Source organism: Strongylocentrotus purpuratus, unplaced genomic scaffold (genome assembly GCF_000002235.5).
Source record: "Strongylocentrotus purpuratus isolate Spur 01 unplaced genomic scaffold, Spur_5.0 spur5_scaffold_9, whole genome shotgun sequence".
Classification (NCBI taxonomy): domain Eukaryota; kingdom Metazoa; phylum Echinodermata; class Echinoidea; order Camarodonta; family Strongylocentrotidae; genus Strongylocentrotus; species Strongylocentrotus purpuratus.
The window spans coordinates 6092811-6109547 of NW_022145615.1; positions in this window are offsets into that span (position 1 = coordinate 6092811).

Consider the following 16737-nt stretch of genomic DNA (forward strand, 5'->3'; position numbering starts at 1 on the left):
AACCTTTTCACAGTGTATAAACAAAAAAGGAAAGCTGAAAATGGTAATGATACGGATGACACTATTATTATAATTTTTTTTTTTACTTTGCTACCCATAGTGGCTTAAAAATCAACGGATATTTGGATAAAGGGACAAAAGTTATTTGGATATTAGAGGGTCGTATTATCTTTTCCTGATGACTATATTCTGTGCAATTAGGGCTTGATATAAAAAAGAAACCTGGCACATTTTAGCTTATGGTATATTTTTAATGTGAATATCGAATTGTATGTTTTTGCGCCATTGAAGCATCTAATAGTTTTGTTGGAGACAGTGTATTCACATTCAGATAAAAAGTTTGATATTTTGTAATTCGTTAATAGTGATAGTAGCAGAAGTAGTAGTGGTGGTGGTGGTGATGGTAGTGGCGGTAGTGGTGGTGGTAGAATTAGTAGTACGTGTACTACTACTACTACTACTACTACTACTACTACTACTGCTACTACTAGTAGTAGTAGTGGTAGTAATGACAATATGGATGATAATAATAATTATAATAATAACCATCATAATCATAATAAAAATCATAATCATAATAATATTATTGACAATTATAATAGTGATGAAAAAAAGTATGACAACAATTACATATAAAAAAAAAACTATAAGGAAGAAATATGATATAGAGAGAGAAACTTGTATCTATCCCTAACCAATTTACCTTTTTTTCCTTCCGCGAAATCTCGATTCCTCTTGATTAAGTAACCTCGTTTCGTAAGTGGAAGAGGAAATTTAATAATCCAAAGATTTTCTTTCAGAGCTGTTGGAGATTGCATAGAGCCTATAATTTTTCATTACGATTAATATAGGCGTCTGGCGCATATCTCACGCAAGCGTATTCTTCTTGCAGTGGCCTAGTAGCTAAGGAGTCTTGAGGAACATTCCCCCAAATCAAATGGCAAAAAATGGAAATAAAGACACATAGACAAAAATAGAGAGTAAGGGAGAGGGGGAAGAAAACAAGAAGTTAATATTACTTTGCCCTCTATGATATAGTCTGCGGCCTTCTTATTTCGCATTTCATCAATCTATATTACAAATGCCCCCCTCTCCCCCTCCCATGATGCCACAGGCCCTTCAATCCCAGGAAACCAAAACCTTCCAACTAAGTTACTTTTATTGTAAAGTTTAAGATATTTGAAAAATACCGGTGAAAATTTGAACAAAATCGGGCAAGGAATAAGGAAGCTAGAGCTTTTTGAAATGACTAGTCACTAAAGAGGGCGGTATTCAATTTGATGACATCATCTGTGGACAACTCTCCATGCCTTTTGTACATCAAATTTCATGTTTTTCTTCTATCTTGCGATTGAGATAATCTACTCCCCGGAAGCAAGATATAGAATGCAAAATGATATTCTACTTCACATGCTATAAAGTCGGATCAAGAACACAAATAAATACGAAGAAAACAAAAAAATTGTGAAATTTTATGTACAAAAGGCATGGAGAGTGACTCGTCATTTCAAACAGCTCTAACTTCCTTATTCCTTGCCCGATTTTGTTCAAACTTTCACTGATTTTATTCAAATCTTTTAAACTTTACAATAAAAGTACCTTAGTATGAAGGTTTTGGTTTCCTTTAAACCAATGACTGTCGCGCGTCCGTATCTCACAATGTGCCCGATCGATATGTATCTGAATGTGAGTTTCGAATTACACCTCTGATCTCGATCTGTTGGGACAAGGATTGAAGTGCAAAAAATGAGAGAGAGAGAGAGAGGGTAAGAGACACAGGGAGAGACAAAGACAGAGGGAGGAGGAGAGAGAGAGAGTGAGATAAAAATGAAAGATAGAGAAAAGAAGGGAGATGGAGAGAGAGAAAGATATATTTATATATATAGAAAGAGAGAGAGAGAGAGAGAGAGAGAGCGGGGGGGGGGGGGGAGGAGAGGGGGAGACAGAGATAAACCATCGGAGAGGAAGAAATAGAGGGAGAGAGAGAGAGAGAGAGAGAGAGAGTGGGAGCCGCGGGAGATATGCGCAAAATGACAGAATATCAACATCCTGAAAAATATTTCCATTCAAAACACTCGTTCTATTTGTGTTCCCAATCGTTATGAAGGCGCTTTGGTTGTCTATGTATGGGGATAAGCCAGTGTGGCGTTTCTTGTTGATTCCCCTGTCACCCTCGGGCTAATCCTTTCAACTCTATAAACAAATCGCCTCGTAATAAAAATATGACAAAGTGGAACATAAATGTACCTCAATCTTGCAGCTTTTTTTATTGTATAATGTCGATGTGTGGGGGAAACGAGAAAAGCGCCGAAAGCATAAAAACACTTGGGCACTCTTCCGCTAGTTTTCCTCAACCCTTGACTTTTAAAGACATCTTACCGCATCTAATCATCATCATGAAAGATGATGTGGGCGGGCCTACTCTCTTCTCAATTTATTTAATTGGATTGCGACAATTTTTGTTACAACATGGCATAGATTATCATATTTATGCAGACGATATTCAACTTATGATTTCCTTCAATTCAGATCAAGCCGCTGCAGAACGAGCCGTTCATCGCCTTGAATCTTGCATAGCTGATGCTCATGATTGGATGCTCGCATGTTCCTTGAAATTAAATTTAGACAAATGCAAATTCCTTATATTTGGTTCCAAAGTACAGCTTAGTAAAGTTAATATCAATTGCATTTCATTTTCTGGCCACATAATTGACTTGTCACAAACGTGTCGCAATCTCGGTGTTATGTTTGACTCACATATGACAATGTCTGACCAAGTTTCTAATATTTGCAGATCAGTAAGGTACCAATTGCGTAATATCGGTTTTATTCGTAAATATTTGTCCAAGTCTGCCACCGAAAAAATAGTACATGCTCTGATTTCCTCCCATCTTGATTTTGGCAATGCCCTCCTAATCAATCTACCCCAGAATCTACTGTCCAAACTCCAGAAGCTTCAAAACGCTGCAGCTCGTATTGTTTCTCTGACCACCAAGCGACCACATTTCCCCAGTTTTGCCGTCGCTACACTGGCTCCTAGTAAAAGATCGCATCGTTTTCAAAATTTTGTTGCTTGCCTTTCATTGCTCTACGCTCATCCACTTCCAATTTTCTTGTGACCCCCAAAATTACCAAAACGTGGGGGGAAAGATCATTTGCATACTCTAGTCCTAAATTATGGAATGGCCTTCCTGAAGACATCAAAAAATGTTAATCTTCTGATTCTTTCAAAACTCATCTCAAAACATTCCTTTTCAAGTCTTGATCGTTTTTGAGCACTCCACAGAGTGGATTTGGGGCGATTATTATTATTATTATTATTATCATTATCTCCCCTATTACACTCACCCCCCCTCTCTCTCTCTCTCTCTCTCTCTCTCTCTCTCTCTCATCTCCATCCTTCCCCCTCTCTGTTTATCTCTCTCCCCCTCTTCCTCCCTCTGTCTTTGTCTCTCCCTATATTCCTCTCTCTCTCTCTCTCTCTCTCTCTCTCTCTCTCTCTCTCTCTCTCGTATATTATTTACATACATTCCTTATTCTCTATCTGTCCCTTATACCGATCTCTCTAATTGTATGACATATATTCTCATTCGGCATACAAAAAGCCTCAGATGGTGGGGGGGGGGGGGGGGAGGAGTGAGGAAACTGCTCATATTCTGGCACTCGGATAGTAAGTTCATATTTTACTTTGATGACAAGATCAAATTTTACCCATTGTAAAGTATGTACAAGCATGTTTACTTGTTCGCATCGCTCGTTCGCAATTTAGAGACTAGATAATACATCTTTGGGCAATTGACCTAACCTCCCCTCGAGTCCAACCATCGCAAAAATGTGCTTGTATCAAAATTATGCCCGCCACTATCAGCATACTACTACTACTACTACTACTACTACTACTACTACTACTACTACTACTACACTACTACATCACTGCGACTAGTATCACTACGACTATAAGTATGATGTATTAATAATTCATTTAATTAGTACATGATAAATCTTCTTTAAAAATGTTTGTTTATCCTTTTAGTACTTAACGAATTTCAATATTTCTTCTTCATTACTTTTCCCTCCCCCCCCCCCCACCGATTTCTTTTCCTGGTTATCCCTTTCTAGGAAGATATATAATTCAAACTCTTCAATTAACTGTTCCGTGATTTGGGTCAAAAAGAAGCTGGGGGAAGGGGGTCCGTTTTTAAATATAGGCCCTGCCTACTCATGTGCTCTCAAGTTAATACTGAGCTTCCATGGCAGGAATGTTGTGTCAACTAAATTAGCTTCGCACAACAAAGCTGTTAAGATACATGAAAAGATAAGCCGTATGGGTAAAAAGGGGGAAATACCATTTTTTTAAATGGGAATACTGTTTTGAACTAATATCATAAATTCTGTTTTTCATGGTTTAGAAGCCCGGGTTAAAAACCGAAACCATTCTAGTCATGTACAATAGCATATTCAGATTTAAAAAAAATGTTCCTATAGAAGGTACCTTATGAAGAGAGTGTCTTTAAAGCCCCACTGCACTACGTATAACTACTTGCGCCCTCTATACAGCCAACAGTGCCAAAGCGGTTCTTTTTGATCCCCCATGATGCCCTTTTCTTATGTCAAATGAGAGCTGATTTGATGAGATAACCACCTGTCAGTGACCTCACAGGAAGGTCTATACCCTCAACCCATGCCAAATTAGTCAGAGGGGCTTCAATCGATCCCCATTTCGGATGATATCATGCAACATGACTAAAAAGTTATATTTAAAAAAAAATAACTTTAAGCTTTATCAGAGATTTGTTTCATATATAAATCTATATCATGGAAAAGAAAGTTTCGCTGTTTTAATCCTCTCTGCCTGAGGCCTACATCCTGTTGATACGGAGTTTGAAATCCGCGATGAAAAATATATTCCGAGATGTTCCCCGAGTAACATTGCCCCGAAAGGCAAAACGGAATATCTATTTCACATCCGTGTCTCCTTACACGCATCAACTTCTTTCTCATAATAAGAAGAAAAAAAGATATGCTAATTCAAATCTTGATGATGATTAGTATTAGGTTTATGCCTATACGTACTTACGTACGTACTATAAGACGTAAGATAACAATGTGTGTGAAATAAAAGCAAAGGTGGGGTTTAACTTGTAAGGCTGAGTAAGAATGTCTGAGTATAGAATAAAGAGGAAAAGGGGATTTGTACCAAAGATGAAAGGCCGCCGCACAGCGGTGTGCATACTTTTATTTTAGATGTTATTAAGCTCTAACTAAAAATAAACATGTTTTCGTTTCGGATAAATACGAACAGCTATCCCATAAGAGCTGGATCTAAAAAAGTGAAACTTTCTGTTGTTGAATTTTAAGAGAAGGTTGAGTTTTGGGAAGAGGAGAAAAATAATTTGTGAGCGTTATCATTGTTATTATGCAAGTGTGGAAGAACATCAAATAAAACATGTTCCCTGAAAAGCATGGCCCTTCAAATGCCTTCATACTCTAAATATGACATGTAACACAATAACAATCCGGACGGATTTAATGCAACATTTTCGTGTAGCCCTATATACATCTTTGTTTGTACTGTGCGTGTAACTTTACCAAGACTGGGCCAAATTTCTTATCATTTTGATGATTCCAGAACCTTGCAGTACACACCAATACTTAAATTCTAGATGGTCAACCTTTTCTGATCGATTCCACACCGTTTTTCTTTCACAATGCTATCGCATGACCAGAACTCAACTATCTTTTATATCAGGCTGCCAGGGATGATTAATAAATAGATTAATTCAACCCAGGTGATGTAAATGGGTACCTGGCAGGAATTTATTCCCTGAAATGCTAGAGCGCCGCAGTGGCCGCCTTGCTAAAGCCAGGGTAATAATCGAGGCAGCGCCAGGAGCGTCACAACGTGACGGACATGTGCGCTATATAAGAAGTCACCATTATTATTTTTATTATTTGCAGTCATGTGTTTTGTTAAAAACAAAAATGCATGTTCAGAATTTCAGTTGCAAAGTGAGGGCGCATTTGCATTTAGCCGCTAGATATGGCGTTGATGACAAGATGACATGACAATAAACAAGCATCAGGTGTTGGTCATCGTTCTAGTGTCTTGAAAAAAGAACTGTTCCATTGTGTTATCACTAACATTATTACATTATTTTTATTAATAATATTAGTACAGTAAAACCTGTTTTAGTGACGATATGTCTACAAAGACCAACTGTCTCCAAAGACCACATTTTTTGTTTCTCTTGAAAATGGTTTCTCATTCAAACATGTACCAAAGGAGCCTGTCTACAAAGACCACCTGTCTACAAAATACCCTTTTTGTGTTTACCTTCGGGTGGTCGCTATATAGACAGGTTTGTATCGTTATTAATATTCTTCTTCTTCGTCTTCTTCTTCTTCTTATTATTATTATTGATGTAGATGTAGTAGTAGTAGTAGTAGTAGTAGTAGTAGTAGATGTAGTAGTAGTAGTAGTAGTAGTAGTAGTAGTAGTAGTAATAGAAGTAGGAGTAGGAGTAGGAGTAGTGGTAGTATCAGTAACAGTTGTAGAATTAGTAGGAGTAGGAGTAGAAGTAATAATAGTATACAGTGTTGGGTCGGGGCAATCTACTCATATTGGCCCTTCCACAACTCAGAATTATTTTGATAAATAAAGAAGAATCAAGATGATTTGGTTACCTTTGATCCGTTTATTGCTCTCCACTCGAGCCGCATCTTGGAATTAGCATATTGATCACCATCTCATTTGCATATTCGTAACATATCTCCCCCCATAAAAGAAAGTTCCTATCAGTAGTTAGAACTTTCTTCTGAACAATAGTAAGATCTAAAGGCGAGAAATTAACCACACAAAAGGTATATAACAAGCTGGCATGAACATCATTTTTCTAATATCGAAGACAGACCAATTAGTCCTTTCATTTCAACATTCAAAAACAAAACACGAACTGCAGAAAAATGAAAACAACTTCGATAGATAAAATTTACATGTATGTTCTCTTCCTGAACCCTGGAAGTAAGTACCATGACATTAATCAAACACAATGCCTGTGTTTTTTAAAGAACCACAGACTGTGGTGGTCGAAACACGTCTCTACACATCACACATAATGAATATATGAATACATGAATATATGAGCGTAATAAGCGTGCGCGATAAATGAAATACTGAATATTCAGCACGGGCGCCGATATTATAAATGCGCACAACTACGATAACAAGTGATTGCATATTCATATAATGAACGCGTACAACGCAGTCACATGACGCGTTGCTATGACGACACCTCATTACTATGTCGGAATGCAGTGTCTCATTAAATATGTGGGTCAACAGAAGCAATATGTTATGATGATCCACATAACTGTGCACAGCTCGATTTGAAATATTTCTGACATTAAATGCAAGAGTAAGGGTACATACATGTACATATTTTGTGTACATATTACATGAGAAACATAATCTGTTGAGTTACTGCTGCAAGCTATAAATTGAAACTTGCTTAAATACAAACAAATAAGCAAGACTTATCAAGTTAAATCACAAACACATACATATGCAATACTTGCAGTCAATAATCTTTGAAATCTGTGTAACAACATTATGCAAGTTGTGATGCTACAATGTACACCTTTGTTTTACTTTCAATTTGTTTTACACCTGTAACATTGATAACAGTTGCCTTTTATGCAAATATTATTATAATTATTTTGTTGTTGTTATGAAATGGTAAATGCATTAAGCTTTGCGTTGCATAGCTAACAATGCTGGGTATAAACAATAACTGTTCTCTTTTGATCAAAAGAAAACTATTCTGAATAACGTACAAACAGAATCAAGAAAAGACATGAAATCAATATACATGTAGGCACAGATAAGGAAACAATGACATATGGTGCACATTCACCACAGAATATAGTCCACTGTCCATACTGGCGTCTCCCTGTAAATAGGTGAAATGTTCATACATGATCATTCATATCACTGTTCAAAATTAATGAACTGTCTGATCCATCAGTTCACAGCATTTAAGTAAGTGTACAGTTACAACGCAATAAATCATGTGTAGATTCCTTATGACGAATAAAGACAAAATATTAAAGTTCTAGTTTCTTCACAATTTGCAAATGTTCAGTAGGCTTGCTTAAGCTCTAGAAAGTGTATCTGCGATTATATTGTCCTTTCCTTTGATATGAGTTACTTTCAGTCCATAAGGCTGGAGATCATGCTCCGCTGACACAGTCTCTGATTTTCATTTCTGAAGCACTCAAGAAGAGTCAATGGATTATGATCTGTGAATATAGTCACCACTGAAGAGTTGCTCAGGTACCCGTCGAAGCGCTGAACTGGCAAGACGAGACCAAGGCACTCCTCTATAGTAGAACATCTTCGCTGGTGGGGGTTGAGCTTCTTGGAAAAGTAGCTAATGGGTTCCAGGAGACCCATGTCATCCATCTGTAGGAGAACAGCATCAACTCCTACATCACTGGCATCAGCGGCAAGCTGAACAGGCTTCTGGAAGTTTGGAGCGTCCAGCACTGGTTTTGACATCAGCACACCACATTTTGTGGAATAACACTGCGACACTTTTTCAGCTTCTCCTGCTGGTAGAGCAACATCACACAACTTCTTCAAGTCCTCTGCTGCTTTCTGAGCCTCAATCAAGGCAGGCTGACTAAAGATAGTCGTAGCATGACTCTGGTCATCTTGGCCCTCCTCCAACGTTCTGGAAAAAGTGTCACCCAAATTGACGTCACCATCCTTGTCATCTTCTTTCTTTTTCATAGCCTGGGCTCCAGTAACTACACACAAAGGGGAAAAACCAGGAACTTCACTTTCCAATTTCTCTGCCTCAAAATTCACCACAGAAGCGTCACACACAACTGGCGATGGCGACACTTTACTTCCGGCTAAATCATTGCCAAGCAACATCGAAATTCCCCTCATTGGCAACTTAGTAACAATGCCAACAGTTACTGGTCCAGAAACGAATCCACTGCTAAGCTCGATAGTATATAATGGAACCGGTTTCAAACCATCATTCACATCCTGAACCAAAACTTTCTTGCCAGTGAAATTTGTTGTGTCCAAGGACGACTCATCAGCAATAAGCAACGTTTTCACAGAACCAGTGTCCCTTAATATCGTGATAGGACACTCCTTATCATCAACACTGAACCTAACCGTGCCATAAGAAACAAAATCTAGAAATCCTTCATCAATCTCCTCATCATGTCCAACATCTCTTACTTGATCACTTCTTTCTGTTTCATTGTGATCATTCATTACACGCTTTTGCATGTCGACTGCTGCTATGCGCACAAAGCCACTAGGCTGTATAATTTCCTGTTCAAGATTGTTTTCTTTTACTTTTAGTCTTGAACATTGCGTCTTAAGGTGGCCCTCTTTCTTACAGTAGGCACAGAGATGTCTGCCTTCAGTTCCAAAACCACTACTCTGATTAGTGCCGGTGTTACCTGACTTTCTCTGAGTCGTAGGTGACCTAGATTGATTCCTACGCCTAGGAAGTGGTGAACTACTCCCTTTATGTGTCAATTCGTACCCATCTGCCAACATGGCAGCCTTTCTCACATCACTAACTACATTATCATTGACATATGTCCTTACCTCTTGAGACATACATCTTTTAAGCTCATCAATGAGCATAATCTCTCTAAGAGAATCATATGTGGCATCTATTTTCAAAGATCTGATCCACTGGTCGAAGGAAACTTCTTTTTTCCAAGCAAACTCTACACAAGTCTCTCCACTTTCTCTCCTGAGATTGCGAAACCTCTGACGGTAGGCTTCTGGAATCAACTCAAATGAATGAAGAATAGCATCCTTCATTGTCCAATAATCAAATGCCTGCTCATAACTCAGTGCAGACACAACCGACTGAGCTTTACCAGAAATTACTTGTTGGATGAGCAATGCCCATTCATCTTCTGGCCACTCCATCCTCTTGGCAACCCTCTCAAACATAAGAAAGAATGAATCTAACTCATTTTCATCATATCTAGGAACAAGCTTAACCCTAGCAGAGAACCCAGCTTCTATCGACCTCTTGTCTCTCTCACCAGACTGACTACCATGAGAAGTCATTTCATGATGACGCATCATTTCGAATTCCAACCTCTTTCGTTCCATTTCTCTCTCATGCTCAGCAGCCTTTATTCTATCTCTTCTCTCCTCTAGCTCTATCTTAGCTAAATCAAGGTCAACCTCGTCACTGGTAGCTTTGTCTTGGTTATTAGTACCACCATTATCATTAAATGTAGGCGCATCCGCTCGGGCCGCGGCCGTCGCAGCGCTCAGTCCTGCATGGGCTGTAATTGCATCAACTATTTCTGCCTTGCTTTTGTGACCAGTTAGATTTACCAATAGCTTTGTTCCTACAGCTGTTAAATCAACCTTTCGTAGCTGACGTAACCGGCCAATGGTCAAGTCCTGACTCAAAACTTTTCAATATCAAAGTCAGCCATTGTATAGATCTAGTCTGTGCAAGTTACACAAGTCTCACAAAGTAGGCCAATCGTCCTGACGACTGGAAGGAAAAACAAACAAAAATGTTGAATGTGAATCAACACAGAGTATAGTCAAACAGATCAACAAAAATTGACCAACTGACTAAGCAAAACAACTTGATCAAGCATCAAACTATCACCAATTCTGTGAAATTGATATACATGTAACCATGCTGCAGAGGGTTATATTGAGACTCCACCTCCACAACTCAAATCAATTTTTGTTAGATTCCATCAACTCTTACACTTACACATATAGACCTCTAGATCTAGATCTAGTCTTCATATCACACAAACACACGTGAAACATGGAATAATTTCCAAAAAGTCCAGTACCCACAGTCCCACACTACATCAGATGTGTAGCAAACTAGATTGCATGCAAACAACTAATCTAGGCCATTACCCTAGAAGTAGAAACGAAGCCGAGGCAAAGTTAAAAGTCAATCCGACTAACTCCTTCAACGACTGCCATGCAAGAACAAGCAAAACCAGGACCAGAATACCGGACAACCGCAGCAGATGTGCAGTGAATTTCATACCAATGAGACTACATCTAAGGGGCATATACCCCAGACAAGGCTCGAGCTATCATGCAGTACAAAACAAAATCAAACTGTGTAGGCTTAACCCTATTATGGACGCTACACTACCGTGACTACAGGCACAGCACAGACATTCCACAGTCATTAAATGTGTATGAGAACCACACCAAAACCCATGAATGGGACAAAAGGCAAACTCCAAACAATACGCATTACGGTTACGGATCGGAAAAGTAACAAAACAGCATATGTTACTATATCTAGCTCTTGAGACAAGCCCCCAATCTGTTGGGTCGGGGCAATCTACTCATATTGGCCCTTCCACAACTCAGAATTATTTTGATAAATAAAGAACAATCAAGATGATTTGGTTACCTTTGATCCGTTTATTGCTCTCCACTCGAGCCGCATCTTGGAATTAGCATACTCATCACCATCTCATTTGCATATTCGTAACAACAGATACAGTTTGATAATTTAAAAAGATGTTTTCATGAAATGATTGTGGCAAAAAAAAAAATATTTATCTTTGGTGGATACTGCAAATCATTTTGTATTCATACCTAAGCAACTCTCCTGTATAAAGAACGCAGAATAAATAAACGAATTAAGTTAATACCATCTCGGGGTTTGATTGGTCAATCTCAATGAACATTTCATGAAAAGAGGTGAAGAAAAATAATTCTAACTTCATGGGCAATAGTGTAAAAAGATGGAGAAAATTTACGCATTTACGTTTATTATAAGTAGATCGATCGGCGTTAAAATTATATTATAAGATGGGTAGAAGAATCCCTGCAATCTGATTGGTCAATTACCATGTAATTATTTTTACTAGATGCACGCGATATCGGCGATCGATACCACCGATATCCTCTTTTTAAAAAATAATTCTCATTTTTTTTTTTTTAATAGTTTTTGTTTTTATATAATTTTTTTTTTTTTTTTAATGATTTTTTTTTTTTTTTTTTTTTTTTTTTTGTTTGTGATAATTATTTTTTTCCGTTTTTTTTGATGATTATAATCTGTTTGAAAACAAAATTAAAAAATCTATTTTTAAATTTTTTTTCTTCTAAAGTTCATGATAAGTTAAAAATCATGCGTCCGGTAAAAAAAAAATTACCGGACGCATGATTTTGCCATGCATCCGGTAAATCTGTAAAATATTTTTTGTTTGTATTTTTGACAATTTTTGGGGCCCCATCTTATAAAACAGATGATGCACAGGTTTAATTCATGGGTCGGTGGAATCGTGTGCACGCGGTACCTTTGAATTTGGTCTAAAACCCACTCGGCTGCGCCTTGTGGGTTCAAACCATTCAAATGTACCTTGTGCACACAATCCCCACCGACGCACTCAAACCTGTGCATCATTTGTACAAACTAATTAATTTCCAGTGAAACAAATAATGCCCGAACATCTTAAAAAGTAAACGTATTGTGACTTCCCTTATTCAAGTTTGAAACAGAGAATGTTGCAGTATTCGGTAAAATTGAAAACAGCGAGAAGAGACAAATGCCATGAATTGTTTGATACTGGACAAAAATTTGAAAGGTTTGAAGGAAAACCGGTGTTTTTCATAAGTACGATGACTACTCTACTTGGTGGAAAAGGGGATGTGATGAAAAAAGTTAGCCAAAGTCCTATGATGGCTTGCGATGTGTGCAACGATTAATCCGCGAATTTGTCAAAATGACAACGAAACGGGAGTCGATGTGGAAATACGACTTTATGTGAGATTCTTTAAAGAAAATAATACTAATCCGTTTGAGAGCATCCGAGACAGGGCGTCATCTCGGATTACGTATCAACAGCTCAAGGGAATATGAATAATGAGAAACTTTTGAAAGATCAATCTTTCTGATGACTTACTTTTTTCAAATTCTTCAAAGGCACCTTAAGAAATTTCTCGGTGAAGAAGAAGAAGAAAGTAGGTTACCTGAAGCAAAAGTAATACGGATGTGCACTATTAGCACAATTTAACTTTCCTCATCAACTTCCCCGAGTGCGCAATACCCTCGTAAAAAGGAAGGGGTTATTTTATCATGAACCTACTAGATCCATGCTTTTATGCACCTATCAAATCTATGTGTTTTTCATACGCTTTGAAGGAATAAATAGCAATTCAACGGTCCCAAAGTGTAATAATTGTTTCATACTCTTATCATCATCCTAATGTCGCCAATGATATCCGAGATGAAAGCTTTTAAAGTATCGTGATCTTGATTTTTCACTGCCTTAAAAAGGAATATCTCTAGTATTTGTGTGACTTTTTCCTTCTGATTTTTAATATGGGGATTTGAGACTATTTGGACTTTCATTTTGTCATGAACTTTTGATAAATCAGTTAAACGGGGACAGTCTATCCATTGAATACATTAACATTTCAAGGATACAGAGTTCCTTTATATCATCCCTTGTATCGAGCAAGATTATCAATTCATATCGTCCACTTTAGGGATTAATCTTTAGAAGTTGCCTCGAAGGTTCATTTCATTCGAGACATGAAATTCTGATAGTCCCCCATCTTCCCATCTCAAATTTCAATATGCAAGCTATCTCTCTCACACTCTCTCTCTTCTTTAAAGGTATTCTTTAATTATAATCTGCTCGGAGTCTTCCCGTAATTTTTAGATCTCGCCTTAAAAGCAATATTTTTCATTTCTTTCTGTTAATATGTTATCCAAGTCGAAAGCGTCTGTAATGGTCTGTCTAAGCATCTGACGTTGATACAGTGAAATGTGTCTGCCTTACGCATTAAAGCTCTACATTAATTTCTAAATACATCTTACAGGGATTTACAAAAACATTATCGAACCCAACGCGGGTAACATCCAATATCTTCTTACATGCTTAATGCGCCGAGTGGTGTTAAAGATGAATGAAATGCCATGAACTTTTAAATGGTTTTCTTACTTTATTCAGGAGAGAAAGATTTACCTCCAGGCTCCACAGCTGGGAAAAAAAAATTGAAGTCTGTGTTATGTCACTCCAAGGATAATTATTAGCACGAAAATGTCCTGACTAGATGCCGGTTTAAGAGCTATCTTGGTGGATTACAGATGATAATAATGGTTGAATATTCATAAAAGAAAACTCTCTCCAACCTTTGTAATAAGTTTCTTTTAAAAGCAGCAAAAAGAAGAGAAAAAATGATAAGGAAGGAAGTTTGCAATGAATCGTAAAAATAATAGGAATGTTATGCAAGTTTGAAATTTTGAATCATGACATGCGGGCGAATCTCAAACTTAAAGTTTGGTCAATGGATTGTCACATAGTCACGAAAAACTCTCTCGTTTGTCGTGTACAAACATATAATTATTTTTTTTTCTTCTCAACACCTCATGCCTTGGGGTACTACTCAGAATATGTTTTGAATAGCATATTATTATGAACCTTCTAAAAAGAAAAGACTTTCTAATTTCATACATTTTGAGAAAAAAAATTGTTATTTTGTGTGTTGAATCGAATTGAAGAGTTGCCCGCCATATTACATTGACACTACATATTCGGCCAATTTGAAATACGTATAATGTTTATACCTTTCAAAAATCCATAACTTTGTTATTTTAGTCCGATTTTTTTTCAGACTTTGACCAATCTGCTTCTCTCATTTTCCGCTTTCTTTCAGAGCAATTTGTTATTAAAGTTGTGTTTTCCCCTAAGCCTGCAAGACGCTCATGTGTCTTTTACTTTTACGGTCTCCAATGCGTTCAACCTATGGTACGTAGTAACCGTGTCTTCCCTTCTATCATCCTTTTGAAAGGAATGTGATACTTTCTTCATCGTGATGGATATCTTGCCTTTAATTTCATCTGGATTTTCCCTGTTCTTCACCTTCATATTTATATTATTCTTGTCACGAAATCACAGCACCACTTTCAATCGTATTACTATGCCCGAAGAATAGAGCAATTAATAACCCACATGTCTCGATAAACAGTATTTTAGTTGTCAAACCTACTCATTCCCCAAGGTATGTAGACTATAGAAAGCCCGTTCAAATTTCACCAAAGTTAATCATTTTGGCAGCAGGGGTTTACAATCAATTTTGCTCCAACCGTATACCCAATTTTGATGTACCCCCCCCCCCCCCACCTCCTCCCTCATGTTATCACCGGTATACATTTTCAGAGCATCCCAAGTTCAATGCGGATTCTCCTCGATCAGTTTTCAAGAAGCAATATAGATATTAAGCCTCTCGAATATACAAGATTGTCTAAAGTAATTGAGTCTTGCAGGAAAAGAAGAACAATTTCACTGTCAAAAATGGTGTCAAGGAAAATGAAATAACATGAAAATAACCAGGTGTTACTTTTGATGTTATGTTATAAGTTTGGTAATTAAATTTACTTCAAACAATTACATTTAGTTCAAACAATTAAATTTAAGAATACAAATGTGTTACAAACACTGTAGCTACAGGGGAAGTTATTATTCGATTATTCTAAGAATGTTCATAACTAGTTTTTTGTAGTTCTATTATAGTCTATATACCAGGTGTATAATTAATAACATTAGTTTCTCTTTCTATATGTAGCTAAGGGCGAAATAAGGAGATAGATTCTGAACCTTGTAAGAAAATAATCAATTATGGACCGATGACCTTTTTCATGTCCGGGCGTAAATAAAGTATAGTCAAAATATTCAACGAAGTAGTTTGAGGAAATCTAAAAACATTAGTTCCCTAACATGAAAGTGAAATCGTCAACTAGGGAACTTTCTGCTTAATTCCACACAAGTAAGTTATTTGTTTCCTTTCACTTTCTTCAAGGATGTTGTAATAATAAATGTTAACCATTTTTTATAATTTTAAATCTTAAATAATTGTTGAAGGTCTTTTTTTGTAATCGTTGTTTGTCAAGCATCACCCATCCCATATGCTTCAGTGTTACTATTATAATTTGTTAATTTTATTTGGGAGGTGGGGGGGGGGGGGGTATTTTCCCAAGATTTGAACTTTCCACTTTTAGAGAGAGAAAAATGTATACAGGCGACCAAAGCGTGTGAAATTTTGACACACCATGAGAGTGGGCAAATAGTTGTGTCATCAAAATTATACAAGGGAAAGCAGATGAAGTACTAAAAGAATAGGTAAGCGGTAACATATTCTTTTGCCTCAGCCCAAATTTGGTACAGAGGACATTTACATCACGTTTTGAAATGGGAATCAACCAAAGTTGGGTATACTTTTATTTATACGCACTGTATAGTCTAAATCCTAGAAAAAATTATGCAAGATGTGACCAAACATTGGAAATATAAACAAAGAGAGAGAGAGAGAGAGAGACAGAGAGAGACAGAGAGACAGAGAGACAGAGAGACAGACAGAAAGAGAGAGAGAGAGAGAGAGAGAGAGAGAGGGGGGGGGGAGATAGAAAGAGAGAAAGAGGGAGTGAGAGAGATATAAAACGTGTAATCGTGAAGGACATTATTTCTTCACGTGGAAATAATTGTTCATCATCAGCTCCAACGATTCTTCCTTTGAGGCATTTAAGGGTATATTTTCATGATATTCTTAGAAGCAATAATTAGCTCTTTCCAAATGTATTTTCCAAAGATTTTAGCTTGGCGTCTGGCCCGGGGGACGATTCTCATGTTACCTGATCATGCTGATAGCAAAACATATGAATTCAAAGGTAGGAGTCATTACACTAA